At 46.5% G+C, this 27,314-nt stretch overlaps 1 long non-coding RNA gene across 1 annotated transcript in view; it reads right to left on the reverse strand.

The window, feature by feature from the left end:
- Positions 1–283: 283 nt before the first annotated feature.
- The window catches only part of LOC143807368 (uncharacterized), a 163,236-nt gene continuing 136,205 nt past the window's right edge, over positions 284–27,314 (reverse strand). Inside the window, exon 4 of the long non-coding RNA XR_013221712.1 lies at positions 284–302. This is a non-coding gene — a long non-coding RNA (uncharacterized LOC143807368). The remainder of the gene's footprint in view (positions 303–27,314) is intronic.

Here is a 27,314-nt window from a genome sequence, read left to right on the forward strand (position 1 = left end):
TCCTCCAACTTTCTGCAGCCAAAAACAAAATCCGTGCCAAACACAGATAAGAGGACGCTGCATAGCACGGACACGCTGTCCCCGAGAGGAAACCTCACATTTCATCATTTCAGACACTGTTTGATCAATTCAAAATGAAATGATATTAAAATAAAATTCCATTAATCCGGCATCAGTTTGCAATTCGGTGAAATACAACATTTTTGCAGACAGAGTTTTAATTAGGTGGTAAAAAAAAATCACTTAGGAGAGTTTTTGAAGTCATTTTTCATTTCCTGAAGAATTTGGAACTTAATCTAAACCTGAAAAAAAAAAAAAAAGAATAGTAAGGTTCGTATAAGCGGTCTTTTAGGTAAATTTTCAGATTTTTCTTTTTTAAGTCAACCTAATTAAAAAAAAAAAAACTTCTTAAAAAACCCTGTATGCACATATCCAAGACCAAGTTGACACTTTGCTATTTCATGGTGTTTTTTTTCCTTTGTGTTTTTATGCAAATTAAAAGCTACTTTTTACAATAAAAGCAAAACCCAGGAGATTTCAGAAATGTCATCCACATGCCTTTATTCCCTGATTGAATTACATTTTTTTACAAATCTGCACCGTGTCAATTCTTTCAGCATTTTTTGATTTAGAGTGCGTAAATTGCGACCATGTGTTTTTGCCGCATTTTGGCTGTATATTTGTTGAATGAAACAAACTTGATTAAATGTAAAATCAAATTTTGCGTTTAATCTGTAACAAAACTTCACCAAAAAAAGCAGAAAAAAAAATTCTAAGAAGCTTCTTTACTACCAAAAGAGCAGGTTTTACCTGCAGGAAAAAAACTCCACAAAAACGCAACGTCATAAATAACTAAAGAAAAAAAAAAAAGGAGTTATGAAAATACCACTGAATTATTAAATGCCATAATAAACTTTATTAACATACAAGGTCAAATTAGACATAGTGCAATATAAAATAAAGGGGAAGGAGGAGACATGCAGGTAAGCTAAAGGAAGGCTGTAGGTCCACTGTTAGACTCAAGCAAGAAAAAAAAGCACATATTCACATTGGAGAGTCACAAGGCTACATAGGAACTATCACTAAGGGAGAAATCTGAAAACATTCCATGGTAGATCTATACTTTGTTTAAATAGGTAAAACTCCAATAGACTGACAGCATACCCATTATAAGTCTGGGCCGTATACAGCCTTCCTGCCACCCCTGACGCGCGTTTCGTGTGCTTACTTTATCAAAGGGGAGGTACGAAACGTGAAAACATAAAATAAAAATAAAATCTGGAATTACGTTGTGGCTTAACCCCTTACCCACAAGGGTGGTTTGCACGTTAATGACCGGGCCAATTTTTACAATTCTGACCACTGTCCCTTTATGAGGTGTGATGCAGAGGTAGGACCATACACAGTGAAACGGCAGTGACCCAAACAAGTTCAAACAAAACGTTCTTTTATTGTGTTACTTCACACAGTCAATATAGTATACGGCTCCTTGACCGATGCAAGAGGGTTCCTCGTGCGCACGTCCCCAGTCGCCTCTGCGACCATACACTCTCGGCTCTTCTCATACCTGCGTCTTTTATATCTGTGCCTCTGAAAGGGACCCTGGATCTGAGCTGTCCCAACCTTACCAGGGAACACCTCCAGCTCAGAGTTCAATGGGGTCTCCACAACCCCTACTGCCACAACCTCTAGAGGGAGCCTATCGGGATTACACTCTAATCCTAAATTGGCGACCCCTGTGGCATACATCTTAGGATCTTCGGGTTCTACGCCCAAAACAACATCTTTAGCTTCTCCTGCCACTACCTCTAGGGGAAGCCTATTGGGATTACACTCTGTCCCTAGGTTGGCGACCCACATGGCAGGTATTTCAATATCTTTGGGTTCTGCACCCGGTATAACTTTTTCCATGAGAGGGTTTACCCTGGTCTCCCACAGGGACCAAAACAGGGGAAAATCTCTTCCCAACACAGTCCCAGATGGAAGGATCTTTGCCACTCCCACCACATGTCTAATGTCTCCACATGGTGTAGAAACATTGACCCCCGCGGTCGGGTACTCCCGGATTTCCCCATGGATACCCATCAACTCCACTTTCTGTCCGTTTGGTGTTGTCCCCAGCAACAAGGGATCAATGGACCAGAGTCACTTTACTCCCCGTGTCCAGGAGAGCCTCTGTTCGGCACCCATTCACAAGTACCTGGCACAATTCTGGTTCGCCACCAGCTGTGCCCGTAGTGGTGATACAGACAGGCTGGGCACACATAGACTCCTGACCAGTGTTCCCACAGTCCATGGGCTTAGATGTTACCGAACAGTTACTAGCCCCATGCCCGGGCTCTGGTGCAACGTCCTGAGTGGACTTATACCGCTCAATCAATTCTATCAGCAGTTCCAGGTGGCCTAGGTCCCTCAGCCCGACCCAAAGCTGCATGGCGGCCGGCAGAGCCCTCACCATCCGATCAGCCACGATTTTCTCCATCATCTCATATGGAGAACAGAACTCAGGCTGGAGCCACTCCTCCACCAATTGCAACAAGTCACTTGCTTGAGACCTGGCAGAGCAAGTCTCTACATAGGACCACTGGTGTTGTGAAATTGGATTCTGGGCTCCCCCGGTGGCCACTGGTGGAATTGAACTTGTGTGCATCATCCCCTCTGTTCACCTGCTCCCATCAGGATGTGGGAGTCGCTATATAACCTTGCTCCTCTGTCAGTTTCATGCCGGTCAACAATGTAATCAGAAGCCTTTCTGTGCATGTTCCTGCTACCAGACAACTCTCAGCTAAGTTGGACTTTTGTCCTTGTTTGTTTTTGCTTTTTGTTCCAGTTCACAGCTGCTGTTTCGTTACTGTGTCTGGAAAGCTTTTGTGATCGGAAATTGCCACTCTGGTGTTATGAGTTAATGCTAGAGTCTTAAAGTAATTTCTGGATGGTGTTTTGATAGGGTTTTCAGCTGACCATGAAAGTGCCCTTTCTGTCTTTCTGCTATCTAGTAAGCGGACCTCGATTTTGCTAAACCTATTTTCATACTACGTTTGTCATTTCGTCTTAAATCACCGCCAATATATGTGGGGGCCTCTGTCTGCCTTTTGGGGAAATTTCTCTAGAGGTGAGCCAGGACTGTATTTTCCTCTGCCAGGATTAGTTAGTTCTCCGGCTGGCGCTGGGCATCTAGGGATAAAAAAAACGTAGGCATGCTACCCGGCTACTTCTAGTTGTGCGGCAGGTTTAGTTCATGGTCAGTATAGTTTCCATCTTCCAAGAGCTAGTTCTCATATATGCTGGGCTATGTTCTCTCGCCATTGAGAATCATGACAGTTTGACCGGCCCAAAAAGGGTTAAATTACTGCTGAGAAAGGAGAGAAAAAAGAAGTCTGCTACAATTTTTTTTTTTTTTCCCTCTAGTTCTGAGTGTGCTCATAATTGAATCACTTGCTAGTCTGCCTATACTGCAGCCTCCCTCTCTTTCTCTCCTTCTAATCCTTGAATGGCTCTGTGTTCACCTGTTTGAAATGGATCTTCAGAGTGTAGCTACAGGTTTGAATAATCTTGCCACGAAAGTACAAAATTTGCAAGATTTTGTTGTTTATGCACCTATGTCTGAGCCTAGAATTCCTTTGCCCGAATTCTTCTCAGGGAATAGATCTCACTTTCAAAATTTTAAAAATAATTGTAAATTGTTTTTGTCCCTGAGGTCTCGCTCTGCCGGAGACCCTGCACAGCAGGTCAGGATTGTAATTTCCTTGCTCCGGGGCGACCCTCAAGACTGGGCTTTTGCATTGGCACCAGGGGATCCTGCGTTGCTCAATGTGGATGCGTTTTTTCTGGCCTTGGGGTTGCTTTATGAGGAACCTCATTTAGAGCTCCAGGCGGAAAAGGCCTTGATGTCCCTATCTCAGGGGCAAGATGAAGCTGAAATATACTGCCAAAAATTCCGCAAATGGTCTGTGCTTACTCAGTGGAATGAGTGCGCCCTGGCGGCGATTTTCAGAGAAGGTCTCTCTGATGCCATTAAGGATGTTATGGTGGGGTTCCCTGTGCCTGCGGGTCTGAATGAGTCCATGACGATGGCTATTCAGATCGATAGGCGTCTGCGGGAGCGCAAACCTGTGCACCATTTGGCGGTGTCTACTGAGAAAACGCCAGAAAATATGCAATGTGATAGAATTCTGTCCAGAAGCGAGCGGCAGAATTTTAGACGAAAAAATGGGTTGTGCTTCTATTGTGGTGATTCAACTCATGTTATATCAGCATGCTCTAAGCGTACTAAGAAGCCTGACAAGTCTGTTTCAATTAGCACTTTACAGTCTAAGTTTATTCTATCTGTGACCCTGATTTGTTCTTTATCATCTATTACCGCGGACGCCTATGTCGACTCTGGCGCCGCTTTGAGTCTTATGGATTGGTCCTTTGCCAAACGCTGTGGGTATGATTTGGAGCCATTGGAGGCTCCGATACCTCTGAAAGGGATTGACTCCACCCCATTGGCTAGTAATAAACCACAATACTGGACACAAGTGACTATGCGTGTTAATCCGGATCACCAGGAGATTATTCGCTTTCTGGTGCTGTATAATCTACATGATGTTTTGGTGCTAGGATTGCCATGGCTGCAATCTCATAACCCAGTCCTCGACTGGAAAGATATGTCTGTGTTAAGCTGGGGATGTAAAGGGACTCATGGGGACGTACCTTTGGTTTCCATTTCATCATCTATTCCCTCTGAGATTCCTGAATTCTTGTCTGACTTTCGTGACGTTTTTGAAGAACCCAAGCTTGGTTCACTACCTCCGCACCGGGAGTGCGATTGTGCCATAGACTTGATTCCGGGTAGTAAATACCCTAAGGGTCGTTTATTTAATCTGTCTGTGCCTGAACACGCTGCTATGCGAGAATATATAAAGGAGTCCTTGGAAAGGGGACATATTCGTCCTTCGTCATCTCCCTTAGGAGCCGGTTTTTTCTTTGTGTCTAAGAAAGACGGCTCTTTGAGGCCGTGTATTGATTATCGACTTTTGAATAAAATCACGGTTAAATATCAATATCCGTTACCACTGCTTACTGATTTGTTTGCTCGTATAAAGGGGGCCAAGTGGTTCTCTAAGATTGATCTCCGTGGGGCGTATAATTTGGTGCGAATCAAGCAGGGGGATGAGTGGAAAACCGCATTTAATACGCCCGAGGGCCATTTTGAGTATTTGGTGATGCCTTTTGGTCTTTCAAATGCCCCTTCAGTCTTCCAGTCCTTTATGCATGACATTTTCCGCGATTATTTGGATAAATTTATGATTGTGTATCTGGATGATATTCTGATTTTTTCGGATGACTGGGACTCTCATGTCCAGCAGGTCAGGAGGGTTTTTCAGGTTTTGCGGTCTAATTCCTTGTGTGTGAAGGGTTCTAAATGCGTTTTTGGGGTTCAAAATATTTCCTTCTTGGGATACATTTTTTCCCCCTCTTCCATCGAGATGGATCCTGTCAAGGTTCAGGCTATTTGTGATTGGACGCAACCCTCTTCTCTTAAGAGTCTGCAGAAATTTTTGGGCTTTGCTAACTTTTATCGCCGATTTATTGCTGGTTTTTCTGATGTTGTTAAACCATTGACTGATTTGACTAAGAAGGGTGCTGATGTTGCTGATTGGTCCCCTGATGCTGTGGAGGCCTTTCGGGAGCTTAAGCGCCGCTTTTCTTCCGCCCCAGTGTTACGTCAGCCTGATGTTGCTCTTCCTTTTCAGGTTGAGGTCGACGCTTCTGAAATCGGAGCTGGGGCGGTGTTGTCGCAGAGAAGTTCCGACTGCTCCGTGATGAGACCTTGTGCTTTTTTTTCCCGTAAATTTTCGCCCGCCGAGCGGAATTATGATATTGGGAATCGGGAGCTATTGGCCATGAAGTGGGCTTTTGAGGAGTGGCGTCACTGGCTTGAGGGGGCCAGACATCAGGTGGTGGTATTAACTGACCACAAAAATTTAATTTACCTTGAGTCTGCCAGGCGCCTGAATCCTAGACAGGCGCGCTGGTCGTTGTTTTTCTCTCGGTTTAATTTTGTGGTGTCATACCTACCGGGTTCTAAGAATGTTAAGGCGGATGCCCTTTCTAGGAGTTTTGAGCCTGACTCCCCTGGTAATTCTGAGCCCACAGGTATCCTTAAGGATGGAGTGATATTGTCTGCCGTTTCTCCAGACCTGCGGCGGGCCTTGCAGGAGTTTCAGGCGGATAGACCTGATCGTTGCCCACCTGGTAGACTGTTTGTTCCTGATGATTGGACTAGTAGAGTCATCTCTGAGGTTCATTCTTCTGCGTTGGCAGGTCATCCTGGAATTTTTGGTACCAGGGATTTGGTGGCAAGGTCCTTCTGGTGGCCTTCCCTGTCACGAGATGTGCGAGGCTTTGTGCAGTCTTGTGACGTTTGTGCTCGGGCCAAGCCTTGTTGTTCTCGGGCTAGTGGATTGTTGTTACCCTTGCCTATCCCGAAGAGGCCTTGGACGCACATCTCGATGGATTTTATTTCGGATCTGCCTGTTTCTCAGAAGATGTCTGTCATCTGGGTGGTGTGTGACCGTTTCTCTAAGATGGTCCATCTGGTTCCCTTGCCTAAGTTGCCTTCTTCTTCCGAGTTGGTTCCTCTGTTTTTTCAAAATGTTGTTCGTTTGCATGGTATTCCGGAGAATATCGTTTCTGACAGAGGGACCCAATTCGTGTCTAGATTTTGGCGGGCATTCTGTGCTAGGATGGGCATAGATTTGTCTTTTTCGTCTGCTTTCCATCCTCAGACTAATGGCCAGACCGAGCGGACTAATCAGACCTTGGAGACATATTTGAGGTGTTTTGTGTCTGCGGATCAGGATGATTGGGTTGTTTTTTTGCCTTTGGCGGAGTTCGCCCTCAATAATCGGGCCAGCTCTGCCACCTTGGTGTCCCCGTTTTTCTGTAATTCGGGGTTTCATCCTCGATTTTCCTCCGGTCAAGTGGAATCTTCGGATTGTCCTGGAGTGGATGCTGTGGTGGAGAGGTTGCATCAGATTTGGGGGCAGGTGGTGGACAATTTGAAGTTGTCCCAGGAGAAGACTCAGCTTTTTGCCAACCGCCATCGTCGTGTTGGTCCTCGGCTCTGTGTTGGGGACTTGGTGTGGTTGTCTTCTCGTTTTGTCCCTATGAGGGTCTCTTCTCCTAAGTTTAAGCCTCGGTTCATCGGCCCGTACAAGATATTGGAGATTCTTAACCCTGTGTCCTTCCGTTTGGACCTCCCTGCATCCTTTTCTATTCATAATGTTTTTCATCGGTCATTATTGCGCAGGTATGAGGTACCGGTTGTGCCTTCCGTTGAGCCTCCTGCTCCGGTGTTGGTTGAGGGTGAGTTGGAGTACGTTGTGGAAAAGATCTTAGACTCTCGTGTTTCCAGACGGAAACTCCAGTATCTGGTCAAATGGAAGGGATACGGTCAGGAGGATAATTCTTGGGTCACTGCCTCTGATGTTCATGCCTCCGATCTTGTCCGTGCCTTTCATAGGGCTCATTCTGATCGCCCTGGTGGTTCTGGTGAGGGTTCGGTGCCCCCTCCTTGAGGGGGGGGTACTGTTGTGAAATTGGATTCTGGGCTCCCCCGGTGGCCACTGGTGGAATTGAACTTGTGTGCATCATCCCCTCTGTTCACCTGCTCCCATCAGGATGTGGGAGTCGCTATATAACCTTGCTCCTCTGTCAGTTTCATGCCGGTCAACAATGTAATCAGAAGCCTTTCTGTGCATGTTCCTGCTACCAGACAACTCTCAGCTAAGTTGGACTTTTGTCCTTGTTTGTTTTTGCTTTTTGTTCCAGTTCACAGCTGCTGTTTCGTTACTGTGTCTGGAAAGCTTTTGTGATCGGAAATTGCCACTCTGGTGTTATGAGTTAATGCTAGAGTCTTAAAGTAATTTCTGGATGGTGTTTTGATAGGGTTTTCAGCTGACCATGAAAGTGCCCTTTCTGTCTTTCTGCTATCTAGTAAGCGGACCTCGATTTTGCTAAACCTATTTTCATACTACGTTTGTCATTTCGTCTTAAATCACCGCCAATATATGTGGGGGCCTCTGTCTGCCTTTTGGGGAAATTTCTCTAGAGGTGAGCCAGGACTGTATTTTCCTCTGCCAGGATTAGTTAGTTCTCCGGCTGGCGCTGGGCATCTAGGGATAAAAAAAACGTAGGCATGCTACCCGGCTACTTCTAGTTGTGCGGCAGGTTTAGTTCATGGTCAGTATAGTTTCCATCTTCCAAGAGCTAGTTCTCATATATGCTGGGCTATGTTCTCTCGCCATTGAGAATCATGACACACTGGTAAACCCAATGATCGCCCCTTACCTTTGGGGTCTCTTCAGGACTCTGCTGTTCACGCCTCACATTAGGGGTCTCCACTTTACATCGTTGAAGCTCTGCTAGCTCCCTCTGCAGTGTCTCCTGCTGCTGCTGCTGCTGTAAAATCTCTTGCTGGGAATGTTGAAACTGCAGCGTCTCTTGTTGAAGCCTTTGCTGACTGAGCACAACCTGCTCCAAAAGTTCCTCCATTTTTCCAGCAGACTCGCAAAACAATCTGCAGCACTCTCTGGGGGTATGCCTTAGTTCACATTGCCCACATTCTCCACCATATGTGATGCAGAGGTATGACCATACACAGTGAAACGACAGTGACCCAAACAAGTTCAAACAAAACGTTCTTTTATTGTGTTACTTCACACAGTCAATATAGTATACGGCTTCTTCATACAGTCCATTAATAATGCATGGCTATATGACGCAGTCAATACACAGGCCGAACTTCCCTCTGTCCAGTTTCCCTAGGTGACCACACGCCGGTAACAAGTCTCTGTACTCACTCAGCACACTGCACTCTTTATCCTCTGGAGTGCAGCCGGGTACACGTAAGACAGCCCAAGACGCAGGGTGTCAGTCTCTCTGGTTCCTTTAGCCTCTGTGCTGCTCCACACAGAGAGAGCTCTGCAGACAGCTGCCCTGTCTGCTTCCAAGAACACACTGACACACCTCCCCCACTACTACAGGGCTTTTTAATCAGTCACTGCTTCACTATTCTAATTACAGCCACACCTGTGTCTGTAGTACGCCCTCATGGCCTCACTACGCTTCCATGCACATTCTGCCGAGCACATACAGCGCCCCCTAGCTGTAATAGGGGTCGCTGCCTCACAGAGGTTATAACTTTGGAACGCTTCAACTCATCCTGATGATTCTGACATTGTTTTCTCGAGACATATTGTACTTCATGATAGTGGTAACATTTCTTTGATAAGACTTGCGTTTATTTGTGAAAAAAAAACGAAATTTGGCGAAAATTTGGAAAATTTAGCAATTTTCCAAATTTGAATTTTCATGCCCTTAAATCACAGAGATATGTCACAAAAAAATACTTAAGAAATAACGTTTCCCCCATATCTACTTTACATCAGCACAATTTTGGAACCACATTTTTTTTTGTTAGGGAGTTATAAGGGTTAAAACTTGACCAGCGATTTCTCATTTTTACAACACCAGTTTTTTTAGGTGTCACATCACTGTCACGGGGAGACTAGGTGGGCGAGAGCTAATAACCCGGGCCCCTGCAATTTCCCTCAGACTAGGGAAATCCTGACTGACCCTCTACCTGAAGTTTACACTGATGGTGTGCATGTCCAGGCCTCGAACCTCACCCTGTCTCCTGTTTCAACCCTAGGCTGAAACCTCCGCCCACCACCCAGTGAAGAGGTAATACACCAATACCCACAGTTAGCACAGACAAGGATAAAGGAAAATATACACCACGCCGCAGTCACTCAGGAATTGTTATGATTTGGTGGCCTAAGAGCAGCATGAGACGTACTCTGGAGAAGGTGGTACCTTTACTGAACGCAGACCCTGTCATGATTCTCAATGGCGAGAGAACATAGCCCAGCATATATGAGAACTAGCTCTTGGAAGATGGAAACTATACTGACCATGAACTAAACCTGCCGCACAACTAGAAGTGGCCGGGTAGCATGCCTACGTTTTTTATCCCTAGATGCCCAGCGCCAGCCGGAGAACTACCTAATCCTAGCAGAGGAAAAGACAGTCCTGACTCACCTCTAGAGAAATTTTCCCAAAAGGCAGACAGAGGCCCCCACATATATTGGCGGTGATTTTAGATGAAATGACAAACGTAGTATGAAAATAGGTTTAGCAAAATCGAGGTCCGCTTTACTAGATAGCAGGAAGACAGAAAGGGCACTTTCATGGTCAGCAGAAAACCCTATCAAAACACCATCCAGAAATTACTTTAAGACTCTAGCATTAACTCATAACACCAGAGTGGCAATTTCCGATCACAAGAGCTTTCCAGACACAGTAACGAAACAGCAGCTGTGAACAGGAACAAAATGCAAAAACACACAAGGACAAAAGTCCAACTTAGCTGGGAGTTGTCTAGTAGCAGGAACATGCACAGAAAGGCTTCTGATTACATTGTTGACCGGCAAGAAACTGACAGAGGAGCAAGGTTATATAGCGACTCCCACATCCTGATAGGAGCAGGTGAACAAAGGGGATGATGCACACAAGTTCAATTCCACAAGTGGCCACCGGGGGAGCCCAGAATCCAATTTCACAACAGTACCCCCCCCTCAAGGAGGGGGCACCGAACCCTCACCAGAACCACCAGGGCGATCAGGATGAGCCGTATGAAAGGCACGGACAAGATCGGAGGCATGAACATCAGAGGCAGTGACCCAAGAATTATCCTCCTGACCGTATCCCTTCCACTTGACCAGATACTGGAGTTTCCGTCTGGAAACACGAGAGTCTAAGATCTTTTCCACAACGTACTCCAACTCACCCTCAACCAACACCGGAGCAGGAGGCTCAACGGAAGGCACAACCGGTACCTCATACCTGCGCAACAATGACCGATGAAAAACATTATGAATCGAAAAGGATGCAGGGAGGTCCAAACGGAAGGACATAGGGTTAAGAATCTCCAATATCTTGTACGGGCCGATGAACCGAGGCTTAAACTTAGGAGAAGAAACCCTCATAGGGACAAAACGAGAAGACAACCACACCAAGTCCCCAACACAAAGCCGAGGACCAACACGACGACGGCGGTTGGCAAAAAGCTGAGTCTTCTCCTGGGACAACTTCAAATTGTCCACCACCTGCCCCCAAATCTGATGCAACCTCTCCACCACAGCATCCACTCCAGGACAATCCGAAGATTCCACCTGACCGGAGGAAAATCGAGGATGAAACCCCGAATTACAGAAAAACGGGGACACCAAGGTGGCAGAGCTGGCCCGATTATTGAGGGCGAACTCCGCCAAAGGCAAAAAAGCAACCCAATCATCCTGATCCGCAGACACAAAACACCTCAAATATGTCTCCAAGGTCTGATTAGTCCGCTCGGTCTGGCCATTAGTCTGAGGATGGAAAGCAGACGAAAAAGACAAATCTATGCCCATCCTAGCACAGAATGCCCGCCAAAATCTAGACACGAATTGGGTCCCTCTGTCAGAAACGATATTCTCCGGAATACCATGCAAACGAACAACATTTTGAAAAAACAGAGGAACCAACTCGGAAGAAGAAGGCAACTTAGGCAAGGGAACCAGATGGACCATCTTAGAGAAACGGTCACACACCACCCAGATGACAGACATCTTCTGAGAAACAGGCAGATCCGAAATAAAATCCATCGAGATGTGCGTCCAAGGCCTCTTCGGGATAGGCAAGGGTAACAACAATCCACTAGCCCGAGAACAACAAGGCTTGGCCCGAGCACAAACGTCACAAGACTGCACAAAGCCTCGCACATCTCGTGACAGGGAAGGCCACCAGAAGGACCTTGCCACCAAATCCCTGGTACCAAAGATTCCAGGATGACCTGCCAACGCAGAAGAATGAACCTCAGAGATGACTTTACTGGTCCAATCATCAGGAACAAACAGTCTACCAGGTGGGCAACGATCAGGTCTATCCGCCTGAAACTCCTGCAAGGCCCGCCGCAGGTCTGGAGAAACGGCAGACAATATCACTCCATCTTTAAGGATACCTGTGGGCTCAGAATTACCAGGGGAGTCAGGCTCAAAACTCCTAGAAAGGGCATCCGCCTTAACATTCTTAGAACCCGGTAGGTACGACACCACAAAATTAAACCGAGAGAAAAACAACGACCAGCGCGCCTGTCTAGGATTCATGCGCCTGGCAGACTCAAGGTAAATTAAATTTTTGTGGTCAGTCAATACCACCACCTGATGTCTGGCCCCCTCAAGCCAGTGACGCCACTCCTCAAAAGCCCACTTCATGGCCAAAAGCTCCCGATTCCCAATATCATAATTCCGCTCGGCGGGCGAAAATTTACGGGAAAAAAAAGGCACAAGGTCTCATCACGGAGCAGTCGGAACTTCTCTGCGACAACACCGCCCCAGCTCCGATTTCAGAAGCGTCGACCTCAACCTGAAAAGGAAGAGCAACATCAGGCTGACGCAACACTGGGGCGGAAGAAAAGCGGCGCTTGAGCTCCCGAAAGGCCTCCACAGCATCAGGGGACGAATCAGCAACATCAGCACCCTTCTTAGTCAAATCAGTCAATGGTTTTACAACATCAGAAAAACCAGCAATAAATCGACGATAAAAGTTAGCAAAGCCCAAAAATTTCTGAAGACTCTTAAGAGAAGAGGGTTGCGACCAATCACCAATAGCCTGAACCTTGACAGGATCCATCTCGATGGAAGAGGGGGAAAAAATGTATCCCAAGAAGGAAATCTTTTGAACCCCAAAAACACACTTAGAACCCTTCACACACAAGGAATTAGACCGCAAAACCTGAAAAACCCTCCTGACCTGCTGGACATGAGAGTCCCAGTCATCCGAAAAAATCAGAATATCATCCAGATACACAATCATAAATTTATCCAAATAATCGCGGAAAATGTCATGCATAAAGGACTGGAAGACTGAAGGGGCATTTGAAAGACCAAAAGGCATCACCAAATACTCAAAATGGCCCTCGGGCGTATTAAATGCGGTTTTCCACTCATCCCCCTGCTTGATTCGCACCAAATTATACGCCCCACGGAGTTCAATCTTAGAGAACCACTTGGCCCCCTTTATACGAGCAAACAAGTCAGTAAGCAGTGGTAACGGATATTGATATTTAACCGTGATTTTATTCAAAAGTCGATAATCAATACACGGCCTCAAAGAGCCGTCTTTCTTAGACACGAAGAAAAAACCGGCTCCTAAGGGAGATGACGAAGGACGAATATGTCCCTTTTCCAAGGACTCCTTTATATATTCTCGCATAGCAGCGTGTTCAGGTACAGACAGATTAAATAAAAGCCCCTTAGGGTATTTACTACCCGGGATCAAGTCTATGGCACAATCGCACTCCCGGTGCGGAGGTAGTGAACCAACCTTGGGTTCTTCAAAAACGTCACGAAAGTCAGACAAGAATTCAGGAATCTCAGAGGGAATAGATGATGAAATGGAAACCAAAGGTACGTCCCCATGAGTTCCTTTACATCCCCAGCTTAACACAGACATAGCTCTCCAGTCGAGGACTGTGTTATGAGATTGCAGCCATGGCAATCCCAGCACCAAAACATCATGTAGATTATACAGCACCAGAAAGCGAATAACCTCCTGGTGATCCGGATTAACACGCATAGTCACTTGTGTCCAGTATTGTGGTTTATTACTAGCCAATGGGGTGGAGTCAATCCCTTTCAGAGGTATCGGAGCCTCCAATGGCTCCAAATCATACCCACAGCGTTTGGCAAAGGACCAATCCATAAGACTCAAAGCAGCGCCAGAGTCGACATAGGCGTCCGCGGTAATAGATGACAAAGAACAAATCAGGGTCACAGATAGAATAAACTTAGACTGTAAAGTGCTAATTGAAACAGACTTGTCAGGCTTCTTAGTACGCTTAAAGCATGCTGATATAACATGAGTTGAATCACCACAATAGAAGCACAACCCATTTTTTCGTCTAAAATTCTGCCGCTCGCTTCTGGACAGAATTCTATCACATTGCATATTTTCTGGCGTTTTCTCAGTAGACACCGCCAAATGGTGCACAGGTTTGCGCTCCCGCAGACGCCTATCGATCTGAATAGCCATCGTCATGGACTCATTCAGACTCGCAGGCACAGGGAACCCCACCATAACATCCTTAATGGCATCAGAGAGACCTTCTCTGAAAATCGCCGCCAGGGCGCACTCATTCCACTGAGTAAGCACAGACCATTTGCGGAATTTTTGGCAGTATATTTCAGCTTCATCTTGCCCCTGAGACAAGGACATCAAGGCCTTTTCCGCCTGAAGCTCTAAATGAGGTTCCTCATAAAGCAACCCCAAGGCCAGAAAAAACGCATCCACATTGAGCAACGCAGGATCCCCTGGTGCCAATGCAAAAGCCCAGTCTTGAGGGTCGCCCCGGAGCAAGGAAATTACAATCCTGACCTGCTGTGCAGGGTCTCCGGCAGAGCGAGACTTCAGGGACAAAAACAATTTGCAATTATTTTTAAAATTTTGAAAGTGAGATCTATTCCCCGAGAAGAATTCAGGCAAAGGAATTCTAGGCTCAGACATAGGTGCATGAACAACAAAATCTTGCAAATTTTGTACCTTTGTGGCGAGATTATTCAAACCTGTAGCTACACTCTGAAGATCCATTTGAAACAGGTGAACACAGAGCCATTCAAGGATTAGAAGGAGAGAAAGAGAGGAAGGCTGCAGTATAGGCAGACTAGCAAGTGATTCAATTAAGAGCACACTCAGAACTAGAGGGGAAAAAAAAAAAAAAAAAAAAAAAATTGTAGCAGACTTCTTTTTTCTCTCCTTTCTCAGCCAGTAATTTAACCCTTTTTTTTGGGCCGGTCAAACTGTCATGATTCTCAATGGCGAGAGAACATAGCCCAGCATATATGAGAACTAGCTCTTGGAAGATGGAAACTATACTGACCATGAACTAAACCTGCCGCACAACTAGAAGTGGCCGGGTAGCATGCCTACGTTTTTTATCCCTAGATGCCCAGCGCCAGCCGGAGAACTACCTAATCCTAGCAGAGGAAAAGACAGTCCTGACTCACCTCTAGAGAAATTTTCCCAAAAGGCAGACAGAGGCCCCCACATATATTGGCGGTGATTTTAGATGAAATGACAAACGTAGTATGAAAATAGGTTTAGCAAAATCGAGGTCCGCTTTACTAGATAGCAGGAAGACAGAAAGGGCACTTTCATGGTCAGCAGAAAACCCTATCAAAACACCATCCAGAAATTACTTTAAGACTCTAGCATTAACTCATAACACCAGAGTGGCAATTTCCGATCACAAGAGCTTTCCAGACACAGTAACGAAACAGCAGCTGTGAACAGGAACAAAATGCAAAAACACACAAGGACAAAAGTCCAACTTAGCTGGGAGTTGTCTAGTAGCAGGAACATGCACAGAAAGGCTTCTGATTACATTGTTGACCGGCAAGAAACTGACAGAGGAGCAAGGTTATATAGCGACTCCCACATCCTGATAGGAGCAGGTGAACAGAGGGGATGATGCACACAAGTTCAATTCCACAAGTGGCCACCGGGGGAGCCCAGAATCCAATTTCACAACAAGACCCTGAACTTAACACCACAACTAGAAGTAGCCGTGGAATGTACCTATCACTCCCTAGACATCTCGACACAGCCGGAGGACTAATTACCCCTAGAGATAGAAAAGGGAAAACTATCTTGCCTCAGAGAAAATTCCCAAAGGATAGACAGCCCCCCACAAATATTGACTGTGAGAGGAGAGGGAAAAAACATACACAGACTGAAATCAGAATTTAGCAAAGGAGGCCACTTCTAGCTAAATAGAAAGGATAGGACAGAGTACTATGCGGTCAGTATTAAAACACTAGAAAATATCCACCGCAGAAAATACAAAATCTCCACAGCTAACTAAAGATATGGAGGGTATATCTGCATCTCCAGAGATACCAGCTTGGCTAAACAAATCCTTATACAGACCAAGCTGGACAAGACAAAAACATGGAAAAGAACTGAACAATAAGGCCACAGCATGTGGACAGCAAAAATCAAGGCCAGAACTTATCTTTGTTGAAATGAACAGCAAAGCAGGAGAGAGCAGGCAGGGATGTGAATCCTCCAGGAACAATGGACAACTGGCACTGACTAAAGGGTCAAGCAAGGCTAAATAGCCAAGTCAGGATTGCAAAAACTTGACACACCTGATGAATGCTGCGATCCAGAGACAGCAGCACTACCACTTATAACCACCGGAGGGAGCCCAAGAGCAGAATTCACAACAGTACCCCCCCCCTTGAGGAGGGGTCACCAAACCCTCACCAGAGCCCCCAGGCCGATCCGGATGAGCCAAATGAAAGGCACGAACCAAATCCTCAGCATGAACATCGGAGGCAACAACCCAAGAATTATCCTCCTGGCCATAACCCTTCCATTTGACAAGATACTGAAGCTTCCGCCTCGAAAAACGAGAATCCAAAATCTTCTCAACCACATACTCCAACTCCCCATCAATCAACACCGGGGCAGGAGGATCAACAGAGGGAACAACGGGCACCACATATTTCCGCAACAAAGATCTATGAAAAACATTATGGATGGAAAAAGAGGCTGGAAGGGCCAAACGAAAAGACACTGGATTGATAATGTCAGAAATCCTATAAGGGCCAATAAACCGAGGCTTAAACTTAGGGGAAGAAACCTTCATAGGAACATGACGGGAAGACAACCAGACCAAATCCCCAACCCGAAGCCGGGAACCAACACACCGACGACGGTCAGCAAAACGCTGAGCCCCCTCCTGAGACAACACCAAATTGTCAACAACATGAGCCCAAATTTGCTGCAACCTGTCAACCACAGAGTCCACCCCAGGACAATCAGAAGGCTCAACCTGCCCTGAAGAAAAACGAGGATGAAAACCAGAGTTACAAAAGAAGGGTGAAACCAAGGTAGCAGAACTAGCCCGATTATTAAGGGCAAACTCGGCCAATGGCAAGAAAGCCACCCAATCATCCTGATCAGCAGACACAAAGCATCTCAAATAAGTTTCCAAAGTCTGATTAGTTCGCTCGGTTTGGCCATTTGTCTGAGGATGAAACGCGGAAGAAAAAGACAAATCAATGCCCAGCCTAACACAAAAGGCCCGCTAAAACCTAGAAACAAACTGGGAACCTCTATCGGACACAATATTCTCCGGAATGCCATGCAAACGAACCACATGCTGAAAAAACAACAGAACCAAATCAGAAGAGGAAGGCAACTTAGGCAAAGGTACCAAATGAACCATCTTAGAAAACCGGTCACAAACCACCCAGATAACCGACATCCTCTGGGAAACCGGAAGATCCGAAATAAAATCCATAGAAATATGCGTCCAAGGCCTCTCAGGGACCGGCAAAGGCAAAAGCAACCCACTAGCGCGGGAACAGCAAGGCTTGGCCCGCGCACAAGTCCCACAGGACTGCACAAAAGAACGCACATCCCGTGACAAAGAAGGCCACCAAAAGGACCTACCAACCAAATCTCTGGTACCAAAAATCTCAGGATGACCAGCCAACACAGAACAATGAACCTCCAAAATCACTTTACTAGTCCATCTGTCAGGAACAAACAGTTTCCCCACTGGACAGCGGTCAGGTTTATCAGCCTGAAATTCCTGAAGAACCCGTCGTAAATCAGGGGAGATGGCAGAAAGAATCACCCCTTCCTTCAGAATGCCGACTGGCTCAAGGACCCCAGGAGAATCAGGCAAAAAGCTCCTAGAGAGTGCATCAGCCTTAACATTCTTAGAACCCGGAAGATACGAGACCACAAAATCAAAACGGGAGAAAAACAGGGACCATCGGGCCTGTCTAGGATTCAGCCGTTTGGCAGACTCGAGGTAAATCAGATTCTTATGATCGGTCAAGACCACAATACGGTGCTTGGCCCCCTCAAGCCAATGTCGCCACTCCTCAAATGCCCACTTCATAGCCAACACCTCACGATTGCCGACATCATAATTGCGTTCCGCAGGCGAAAACTTTCGAGAAAAGAAGGCACACGGTTTCATCAAGGAACCATCAGAATTCCTCTGAGACAAAACGGACCCTGCCCCAATCTCAGAAGCGTCAACCTCAACCTGAAAAGGAAGAGAAACATCCGGCTGACGCAACACAGGGGCAGAAGTAAATCGGCGTTTAAGCTCCTGAAAGGCAGAAACAGCTGCAGAGGGCCAATTCGTCACATCAGCGCCTTTCTTCGTCAAATCGGTCAGGGGTTTAACCACACTGGAGAAGTTGGCAATGAAAAGGCGATAAAAATTAGCAAAGCCCAAAAATTTCTGAAGGCTCTTCACGGATGTGGGCTGGATCCAATCATGAATGGCCTGAACCTTAACCGGATCCATTTCTATAGATGAGGGAGAAAAAATGAAGCCCAAAAAAGAAATTTTCTGTACTCCAAAGAGGCACTTAGACCCCTTCACAAACAAGGCATTATCACGAAGGATCTGAAATACCATCCTGACTTGTTTCACATGAGACTCCCAATCATCTGAAAAAATCAAAATATCATCCAAATATACTATCATGAATTAATAAAGATAATTCCGAAATATATCATACATGAAGGACTGAAACACAGATGGAGCATTGGAGAGTCCGAATGGCATCACAAGGTATTCATAATGACCTTCGGGCGTATTAAACGCAGTTTTCCATTCGTCACCCTGCTTAATACGAACAAGATTATATGCCCCTCGAAGGTCAATCTTAGTAAACCAACTAGCCCCCTTAATCCTAGCAAACAGATCAGAAAGCAAAGGCAAAGGGTATTGGAATTTGACCGTGATCTTATTCAAGAGGCGATAATCAATACAGGGTCTCAAGGAGCCATCTTTTTTGGCAACAAAAAAAACCCTGCTCCCAATGGTGAAGAAGATGGCCGAATATGCCCCTTCTCCAAGGACTCCTTAACATAGCTCCGCATGGCGGTATGTTCTGGCACAGACAGGTTGAAAAGTCGGCCCTTAGGGAACTTACAGCCTGGAATCAAGTCAATAGCACAATCACAGTCCCTATGCGGTGGAAGGGAACTGGACTTGGGCTCATTGAATACATCCTGGAAAAAAACTCAGGAATTTCAGAAGAGGGGAGGAGGCAATTGACATCAAAGGAACGTCACCATGAACCCCCTGACAACCCCAACTAGTCACAGACATAGATTTCCAATCTAATACCGGATTATGCACCTGTAACCATGGGAAACCCAGCACAATAGCATCATGCAAATTATGCAACACCAGAAAACGACAATCTTCCTGATGGGCTGGCGCCATGCACATGGTCAGCTGTGTCCAAAACTGAGGTTTATTTTTAGCCAACGGTGTAGCATCAATGCCCCTCAAAGGAATAGGACTCTGCAAAGGCTGCAAGGGGAAACCACAACGTCTGGCAAATTCTAAGTCCATTAAGTTTAGAGCGGCGCCTGAATCCACAAATGCCATGACAGAAAATGACGATAATGAGCAGATCAGGGTCACAGATAACAGAAATTTAGGTTGTACAGTACTGATGGTAACAGAACTAGCAATTCTCTTGGTACGCTTAGGGCAATCAGAAATAACATGAGCAGAATCGCCGCAGTAAAAACACAACCTATTCTGACGTCTGAATCCTTGTCGTTCAGCTCTAGACACAATCCTATCACACTGCAAAGGCTCAGGACTCCGCTCGGAAGACAATGCCATAGTGTGCACAACTCTGCGCTCACGCAAGCGCCAATCAATCTGAATGGCCAGAGACATAGAATCACTCAGACCAGCAGGCGTGGGGAACCCCACCATAACATCTTTAACGGATTCAGAAAGACCCTTTCTGAAAATTGCCGCCAAGGCATCCTCATTCCATTTAGTCAGTACAGACCATTTTCTAAATTTCTGGCAATATGATTCTGCCGCTTCTTGACCCTGACACAGGGCCAACAAGGTCTTCTCAGCATGATCCACTGAATTAGGTTCATCATACAATAACCCAAGCGCCTGAAAAAAGGTGTCTACATTAAGCAATGCCGGATTCCCAGGTTCCAGGGCAAATGCCCAATCCTGGGGGTCACCACGCAGCAGAGATATAACAATTTTAACCTGCTGGATGGGATCACCAGAGGAACGGGGTTTCAGAGCAAAAAACAGTTTACAGTTATTTTTAAAGCTCAAAAATTTGGACCTGTCCCCAAGAAACAAATCAGGAGTTGGAATTCTAGGCTCTAAAACCGGAGTCTGAACGATATAATCGGAAATACCCTGTACTCTAGCAGCAAGTTGATCCACACGAGAAGCCAATCCCTGAACATCCATACCAGCGCCGAACTCCTGAGCCACCCAGAGGTAAAGAGGGAAAAAAAAACACAACAGACTACAGAAAAAAAAATGGCTCAGCACTTTCCTTCCCTTCTTCTGAGATGCGGTTAAATCATTGTTGTCCAGTTGTACTGTTATGATCTGGTGGCCTAAGAGCAGCATGAGACGTACTCTGGAGAAGGTGGTACCTGTACTGACCGCAGACCCTGAACTTAACACCGCAACTAGAAGTAGCCGTGGAATGTACCTATCACTCCCTAGACATCTCGACACAGCCGGAGGACTAATTACCCCTAGAGATAGAAAAGGGAAAACTATCTTGCCTCAGAGAAAATTCCCAAAGGATTGACAGCCCCCCACAAATATTGACTGTGAGAGGAGAGGGAAAAAACATACACAGACTGAAATCAGAATTTAGCAAAGGAGGCCACTTCTAGCTAAATAGAAAGGATAGGACAGAGTACTATGCGGTCAGTATTAAAACACTAGAAAATATCCACCGCAGAAAATACAAAATCTCCACAGCTAACTAAAGATATGGAGGGTATATCTGCATCTCCAGAGATACCAGCTTGGCTAAACAAATCCTTATACAGACCAAGCTGGACAAGACAAAAACATGGAAAAGAACTGAACAATAAGGCCACAGCATGTGGACAGCAAAAATCAAGGCCAGAACTTATCTTTGTTGAAATGAACTGCAAAGCAGGAGAGAGCAGGCAGGGATGTGAATCCTCCAGGAACAATGGACAACTGTCACTGACTAAAGGGTCAAGCAAGGCTAAATAGCCCAGTCAGGATTGCAAAAACTTGACACACCTGATGAATGCTGCGATCCAGAGACAGCAGCACTACCACTTATAACCACCGGAGGGAGCCCAAGAGCAGAATTCACAACAGGAATACACTACTAATGTGCAGGGCAAAATAAATACAAATATAGGAAGGAGTAAATAAGACTAAGGAAAAGACACCACCAGCAACGAATCTTTAACAACCAGCTCACCACTCCAGACCGAGATAACAACTCACAAGACAGAAGTTATAATCGGCGACGCCCAATGATCAGGAGAGCTATTTAAAGGCAATGGGCATGGCCCAGCTTCCAATCCGAGGATCAGGTAAATTAACCGCGGAACAGCTAGATAAAATCTAGCCGACGCCAATGAGCAAATAGTGGTCAAAAGCGGAATTACCGCTGTCTGTCGAAAGACCTGGTCTGAACAGCGTCCGACATGACAGTACCCCGCCTTCTACGAGGGACCCCAGGGCCCTCACAGCTTATAGGACCCGGCTTGTCTGGATGGCGACGATGAAAAAACCTGACCAGCCGATCCGCATGAATGTCCGAGGCTGGTACCCAGGACCTCTCCTCAGGCCCATAACCACGCCAGTGTACCAAGTACTGTAAAGTTCGGAGCACTACACGAGAGTCAACCACCTTACCAAATTACCATCCACCAAGACTGGAGGTGGCATAGGCGTCTGTCATGGTTCCCAATGGCAAGGGAACGTCAGAGAACATAAATAACAGAACAGCTCTTGGGTGATGGAATCTCGAGCTGACCGTGAGCTAAACCTACCACACAACTAACAGTGGCCGGGTGGCGTATCTACGTTTTATCCCTAGACGCCTAGCGCCAGCCGGAGGACTAACTAACCCTAATAGAGGAAAAGACAGACCTGGCTTACCTCTAGGGAAATTCCCCCAAAAAGGAGACAGAAGCCCCCCACATATATTGACGGTGAGTTCAGAGGAAAAGACATACGCAGTATGAAGGTAGGTTCAGCAAAGCGAGGTCCGCTTACTAGATAGCAAGAAGATACAATAGGGAACTTCACGGTCAGCTGAAAACCCTATTAAAATACCATCCCGAAATTACTTTAAGACTCATGTGTCAACTCATGACACCAGAGTGGCAATTTCGGCCCACAAGAGCTTCCAGCTACAGAAAAATAACATAACTGTGAACTGGAACAAAAATGCAAAACAAACTTAGGACAAAGAGTCCAACTTAGCTGATTGTAGTCTAGAAGCAGGAACATGCAACAGAAAGGCTCTGGTTACATTGATGGCCGGCACTAGAATAACTGAGCAGCAAGGCTAAATAGGATACTCCCATATCCTGATGGAAACAGGTGAACAGAGAAAGTGAAGCACACAAGTCCAGTACCACCAGTGACCACCGGGGGAGCCCAAAAACCAAATTCACAACAGGCGTCGCGTCCACAGAACCCACCATCTTCTTTAGAAGAGACCTGTGGAACACGTTGTGTATCTTATACACCGAAGGGAGCTCCAATCGGTACGCTACTGGGTTAATGACGGCGGTGACCCTAAATGGACCAATAAACCGTGGACCCAATTTAAGGGACGGTATTTTGAGTCTTATGTTTTTTGTGGATAACCACACCCAGTCATCCACACTCAGGTCCGGACCTGGCACACGCCTACTGTCAGCCACACGTTTGTACCTAGCACCCACACTCAACAGGCGCTGTTTAACTCTCCTCCAGACTGATGACAATTGTGCTCCTAACTGGTCCTCCTCCGGAACGCCGGAAGAGCCCCTCTGACTCAAAGTACAAAATTGAGGATGTAGCCCGTAAACACAAAAAAACGGAGACTCCCCAGACGACTCCTGGCAGTGATTATTGATGGCAAACTCAGCCAAAGGAAGAAACGTAGACCACTTCTCCTGGTTATCAGAGACAAAGCAGCGTAGGTACTGATCCATATTTTGGTTCATACGCTCAGTCTGACCATTTGACTGAGGATGAAACGCCGAAGAATGAGACAACTTGATCCCCAGCCGTGAGCAAAATTTTGCCACAAACTGAGACCCCCTATCAGACACGATGTCAGACGGAACCCCATGAAGTCTGACCACCTCCTGCACAAATACCTGAGCCAGAGTCTTAGGGTACCGTCACACATTGAAATTTCCATCGCTACGACGTTACGATTCGTGACGTTCTAGCGATATCGTTACGATATCGCTGTGTCTGACACGCTACTGCGATCAGACACCCTGCTGAGAATCATACGTCGTAGCAGATCGTTTGGAACTTTCTTTCGTCGCTTGATCTCCCGCTGTCATCGCTGGATCGTTGTGTGTGACAGCGATCCAGCGATGTCTTCGCTTGTAACCAGGGTAAACATCGGGTAACTAAGCGCAGGGCCGCGCTTAGTAACCCGATGTTTACCCTGGTTACAAGCGTAAACGTAAAAAAACAAACCGTACATACTCACCCGTCGGTGTCCTTCAGGTCCCTTGCCGTCTGCTTCCTGCTCTGAGTGCCGGCCGGAAAGTGAGAGCAGATCACAGCGGTGCTGCGCTCTGCTCTCACTGTACGGCTGCACTCAGAGCAGGAAGCAGACGGCAAGGGACCTGAAGGACACCGACGGGTGAGTATGTACTGTTTGTTTTTTTACGTTTACGCTGGTAACCAGGGTAAACATCGGGTTACTAAGCGCGGCCCTGCGCTTAGTTACCCGATGTTTACCCTGGTTACCCGGGGACTTCGGCATCGCTCCAGCGCCGTGATTGCAACGTGTAACCGCAGTCTACGACGCTGGAGCGATGATTATACGACGCTGCGACGTCACGAATCGTGCCGTCGCAGCGATGAAAATTTCAATGTGTGACGGTACCCTTAGCGTTAGGCAACGAAGGCAAAGACACAAAGTGCGACATTTTAGAAAACCGATCAACAATCACCAAGATGACTGTGTTCCCAGCTGATGAGGGCAAATCAGTGATGAAATCCATGGAGATTTCCGTCCATGGCTTACTAGGTACCACAAGAGGAAGTAGTATGCCAACAGGACGGGAGCGGGGCGTCTTAGCTCTAGCACACGTGGTACAAGCTGACACGTATGAGACCACGTCCTGTCGGATCTTGGGCCACCAAAACTGACGTGACACCAACTCCAAGGTACCTCTAACCCCTGGGTGGCCAGCCAGGACAGCATCATGATGCTCCGCCAAAACCTTTAAGCGGAGATGAAGCGGTACAAAAGATTTGTTGATGGGAAGCTCAGATGGTACCTCCTCCTGAGCCTCGGCAATCTCAGCCTCAACCTCGGTAGTGAGAGCCGAAACCACAACACCCTTTTGGAGGATGGGTACTGGATCCTCCCGAGGTTCTCCCCCCGGAAAACACCTGGACAGAGCATCCGCCTTAGTGTTTTTAGACCCCGGTCTGTAAGTGACCACAAAATTGAACCGCGTGAAAAACAATGCCCAGCGAGCCTGCCTGGGGGACAGACGCTTGGCTGACTCCAAATACAGCAAATTCTTATGATCGGTAATAACAATTACCTGATGTACCGACCCCTCCAAGAAGTGTCGCCATTCCTCAAAGGCCAACTTAATAGCCAACAACTCCCTGTTGCCGATATCGTAGTTACGTTCGGCGGACGACAGTTTATTGGAGAAATAGGCGCACGGACGCAAACCACTCAAAGATGAGCCTTGAGATAGTACCGCCCCCACACCAACCTCAGACGCATCGACTTCCACAACAAAGGTTTTGACACGTGTGGCTGCACAAGAATGGGGGCTGAAACAAAACTGTTCTTAAGAAATTCAAATGCGCGCACAGCAGCCTCAGGCCAAACGGAGAAATTGGTACCCTTTTTAGTCATGTCAGTTAGCGGTTTAGCAATGATGGAAAAATCCTTGATAAATTTCCTATAGTAGTTAGAAAACCCAAGGAACCGCTGAAGTGCTTTCAGGTTATCAGGACGTTCCCAATGCAGCACCGCTTGCACCTTAGCGGCGTCCATTTTAAAACCAGAAGCAGACACAATATAACCCAAGAAAGGCAACTCTTGAACAGAAAATACACATTTCTCAAGTTTAGCATACAGCTTATTCTCTCTGAGAAGCTGTAACACCTGCCTGACATGATCTAAATGAGCATCACGGTCGCAAGAATATATGAGAATGTCATCTAGGTACACGATAACGAATTTCCCCAAAACATGCGAGAACACATCATTGATGAAATGTTGGAACACTGCTGGTGCGTTAGTCAACCCAAATGGCATCACCAAATTTTCAAAATGACCCTCAGGGGTATTAAAAGCCGTCTTCCACTCATCACCTTGACGGACTCTTATGAGGTTGTACGCCCCCCTGAGGTCAAGCTTGGTAAACCACTTAGCACCTGCCACCTGGTTGAACAAATCTGGTATCAGTGGCATAGGGTATGGATCACGAACCGTAATCTGGTTCAACTCCCTGAAATCCAAACACGGGCGTAATCCGCCATCTTTCTTCTTCACGAAGAAGAACCCTGCTGCCACCGGCGAGGATGACGGCCTGATGTGCCCTTTGCTCAAGCTTTCAGCAATGTAATCTTTTAACACTTGTCTCTCCGGACCGGAGATGTTAAACATCCTTGCTTTAGGCAATTTGGCCCCTGGTTTAAACCTGATAGAACAGTCATAGGGGCGATGTGGCGGCAACTCTGAACAACCCTTCTCAGAGAACACATCCACAAAATCCAGAAGTGACTCCGGAACGCTTGAAGTCACCGCAGCCACACATGTGGCCAGGCAATTCTCCTGGCAGAACTTGCTCCACTGAATTATGTCCTGAGTTTTTTCCAGTCAATTACCGGGTTGTGCATAGACAACCAAGGAAAACCCAAAACCACCTGAGCAGGAAGATTCCTGAGCACCTTACATGTAACCCGCTCGGAATGTAGAACTCCAATGTGGAGTTTCACCTCAGCCACAAATTCAGTAATCTCCCCCTGAGAGAGAGGAGCAGCATTGATGGTGACCACGCGGATAGGATGAGACAGTTTTTCAATCCTAAAACCTGCTGTGCGCGCAAACTCCTCATCAATGAGATTTGTGGCTGAACCACTATCCACAAAAACAGTAATTGGTAGCTCACTGCCAGCAATAAAAACCTTAGCAGGGAGCATGCATTGAGAAACCACCATGGAGGATATACATAAGCTCAGATTGGTCTCCTCCACACCCTCTGAGCTTAGAAGTTTTCCGCCGTTGCGTTTTTCTTAGACAGCAGAGGACAGATGTTAATAAAATGACCAGTTTTACCACAGTAAAAACAGGCTCCCTGCTTCCTGAGCTCAGGGGCTCAACGCTTCACATGTGACACCCCTGCGATTTGCATAGGCTCCGTGGGCTCACCTGCAGCAACTTCACGTGAACCTAAACCCTCTCCCATAGGCGGTGTCTCATGCTCCCCCTGACGCAAACGGCGATCAATGCGGACAACCAGACTCATAGCGGAATCTAGAGAAGTAGGAGTCTCGTACATCAGAAGGGCTTTTTTAACCCTTCCAGAAATCCCATGTATAAACTGACTCCGCAATGCTGGATCATTCCATTGTGTATCGATCGCCCAGCGACGAAATTCAGAACAGTAATCCTCTGCAACTCGCTCCCCCTGGCGAATAGTGCGTATCTTAGATTCTGCTAGAGCCATTCTGTCAGGTTCATCGTAGATTTTTCCAAGAGAGGAAAAAAAAACTCTCCACAGAGTCAAATGCAGCAAAATCAGATGGCAAAGAAAACGCCCATGTTTGGGGATCCCCGCTTAACAAAGACAACACCAGGCCCACACGCTGAGCCTCATTACCCGAGGAGATCGGGCGCATACGGAAATATAGTTTGCAAGCTTCACGAAAAGAAACAAATTTACTGCGCTCCCCAGCAAATTTTTCAGGCAAAGGAAATTTAGGCTCAGCAACTCTTCCTGTCGCTCCAGCTTGCACATTAGATACTGCTAGTCCCTGTTGCTGTACTGCCCCCCTCAACTCAGTGACCTGTAGGGACAACGCCTCCAACTGGTGGGTTATGGAAGTCATGGAATCCATGACAAACACAAAAAAAAAGAAACCCCTTTTTTTTTTTGTTGTTGTTGTTGGGCCGATTATAATGTCACGGGGAGACTAGGTG

This window comes from Ranitomeya variabilis, chromosome 2 (assembly GCF_051348905.1).
Source record: "Ranitomeya variabilis isolate aRanVar5 chromosome 2, aRanVar5.hap1, whole genome shotgun sequence".
Lineage (NCBI taxonomy): Eukaryota > Metazoa > Chordata > Amphibia > Anura > Dendrobatidae > Ranitomeya > Ranitomeya variabilis.